This window comes from Brassica rapa, unplaced genomic scaffold, assembly GCF_000309985.2.
Source record: "Brassica rapa cultivar Chiifu-401-42 unplaced genomic scaffold, CAAS_Brap_v3.01 Scaffold0885, whole genome shotgun sequence".
Lineage (NCBI taxonomy): Eukaryota > Viridiplantae > Streptophyta > Magnoliopsida > Brassicales > Brassicaceae > Brassica > Brassica rapa.
The window spans coordinates 82,397-85,361 of record NW_022610821.1 but is presented as its reverse complement, the minus strand read 5'-3'; positions in this window follow the sequence as shown (position 1 = coordinate 85,361).

The window sequence follows — 2,965 nt, the reverse complement described above, 5'->3', positions numbered from 1 at the left end:
AAAGTGGTGGAGAATCACCAGGAAGTTGAATAAATCTCATAGGAGTTGGGATGAAGAAGTTATCCCACTTTCAAATCAGGTGATTCCAGTTTCCCAGTTTGGGAATAGCACAGCTTCTTCGTCCTTCCAATCAAACCAGGATGAATCTCTTTGTGAGAAGCTTGATTTGGATACATAAAGTGGTGGAGAATCACCAGGAAGTTGAATAAATCTCATAGGAGTTGGGATGAAGAAGTTATCCCACTTTCAAATCAGGTGATTCCAGTTTCCCAGTTTGGGAATAGCACAGCTTCTTCGTCCTTCCAATCAAACCAGGATGAAACACTTTGTGAGAAGCTTGATTTGGATACATAAAGTGGTGGAGAATCATCAGGAAGTTGAATAAATCTCATAGGAGTTGGGATGAAGAAGTTATCCCACTTTCAAATCAGGTGATGCCAGTTTCCCAGTTTGGGAATAGCACTGCTTCTTCGTCCTTCCAATCAAACCAGGATGAATTTTTTTGTGAGAAGCTTGATTTGGATATATAAAGTGGTGGAGAATCATCAGGAAGTTGAATAAACCTCATAGGAGTTGGGATGAAGAATTTATCCCACTTTCAAATCAGGTGATTCCAGTTTCCCAGTTTGGGAATAGCACAGCTTCTTCGTCCTTCCAATCAAACCAGGATGAATCTCTTTGTGAGAAGCTTGATTTGGATACATAAAGTGGTGGAGAATCACCAGGAAGTTGAATAAATCTCATAGGAGTTGGGATGAAGAAGTTATCCCACTTTCAAATCAGGTGATTCCAGTTTCCCAGTTTGGGAATAGCATGTTGATCAGAGTTAAGTATATGAGAAGAGGAGCTAAGGGTGTTGAGGTATTAGAGGAAGAGATGAAGTATGGAAGAAGAGGTGAGTTTGGGTTGAGTGATCCGTACAAGGCCGTACAGGCCGTACCATCCGTACATAGGACATCAACCAAACTCACCAAGGTAAAACAAAGTTACCAAGGTAACTTAGTGGAGAGGAGGATAAGCTTTGGAGTGGATAAGACCGCGGAGGAAGAAGAGCTGAGGCGCGGACTGACAGTCTGGCATGGACTGGAAAGTAAACAGCATCTATGGGAAGATGCTAGATGCCTCACACACTTGAAGAAGCTCATTGGCCGGATTCAAATATAGGCTCCTCCTCCTTTTGACTTCACATGCTTTCCTTATCCTTTGTAATCGAAAACCCTAAGCTCCCCTTGCTATATATTGTAACCCAAGATCATTAATGAAAGTTAGACAGTTCTAATCACTAAATCTCTCTACACATTTCACAATGATTCTCCATTAGTCTCATAATCTCTTACTCTTTCTTAATCTATCTCTTATTCTCTTATAAACTCAGATTCTATCTTACATTTCTCAAAAGTCATATAGCACAGCTTCTTCGTCCTTCCAATCAAACCAGGATGAATCACTTTGTGAGAATCTTGATTTGGATACATAAAGTGGTGGAGAATCACCAGGAAGTTGAATAAATCTCATAGGAGTTGGGATGAAGAAGTTATCCCACTTTCAAATCAGGGGATTCCAGTTTCCCAGTTTGGGAATAGCACAGCTTCTTCGTCGTTCCAATCAAACCAGGATGAATCTCTTTGTGAGAAGCTTGATTTGGATACATAAAGTGGTGGAGAATCATCAGGAAGTTGAATAAACCTCATAGGAGTTGGGATGAAGAATTTATCCCACTTTCAAATCAGGTGATTCCAGTTTCCCAGTTTGGGAATAGCACAGCTTCTTCGTCCTTCCAATCAAACCAGGATGAATCACTTTGTGAGAAGCTTGATTTGGATACATAAAGTGGTGGAGAATCATCAGGAAGTTGAATAAACCTCATAGGAGTTGGGATGAAGAAGTTATCCCACTTTCAAATCAGGTGATTCCAGTTTCCCAGTTTGGGAATAGCACAGCTTCTTCGTCCTTCCAATCAAACCAGGATGAATCACTTTGTGAGAAGCTTGATTTGGATACATAAAGTGGTGGAGAATCATCAGGAAGTTGAATAAATCTCATAGGAGTTGGGATGAAGAAGTTATCCCACTTTCAAATCAGGTGATTCAGTTTCCCAGTTTGGGAATAGCACAGCTTCTTCGTCCTTCCAATCAAACCAGGATGAATCACTTTGTGAGAAGCTTGATTTGGATACATAAAGTGGTGGAGAATCATCAGGAAGTTGAATAAATCTCATAGGAGTTGGGATGAAGAAGTTATCCCACTTTCAAATCAGGTGATTCTTGTTTCCCAGTTTGGGAATAGCACAGCTTCTTCGTCCTTCCAATCAAACCAGGATGAATCACTTTGTGAGAAGCTTGATTTGGATACATAAAGTGGTGGAGAATCATCAGGAAGTTGAATAAACCTCATAGGAGTTGGGATGAAGAAGTTATCCCACTTTCAAATCAGGTGATTCCAGTTTCCCAGTTTGGGAATAGCACAGCTTCTTCGTCCTTCCAATCAAACCAGGATGAATTTTTTGTGAGAAGCTTGATTTGGATACATAAAGTGGTGGAGAATCATCAGGAAGTTGAATAAATCTCATAGGAGTTGGGATGAAGAAGTTATCCCACTTTCAAATCAGGTGATTCCAGTTTCCCAGTTTGGGAATAGCACAGCTTCTTCGTCCTTCCAATCAAACCAGGATGAATCACTTTGTGAGAAGCTTGATTTGGATACATAAAGTGGTGGAGAATCATCAGGAAGTTGAATAAATCTCATAGGAGTTGGGATGAAGAAGTTATCCCACTTTCAAATCAGGGGATTCCAGTTTCCCAGTTTGGGAATAGCACAGCTTCTTCGTCCTTCCAATCAAACCAGGATGAATCACTTTGTGAGAAGCTTGATTTGGATACAAAAAGAGGTGGAGAATCATCAGGAAGTTGAATAAATCTCATAGGAGTTGGGATGAAGAAGTTATCCCACTTTCAAATCAGGTGAT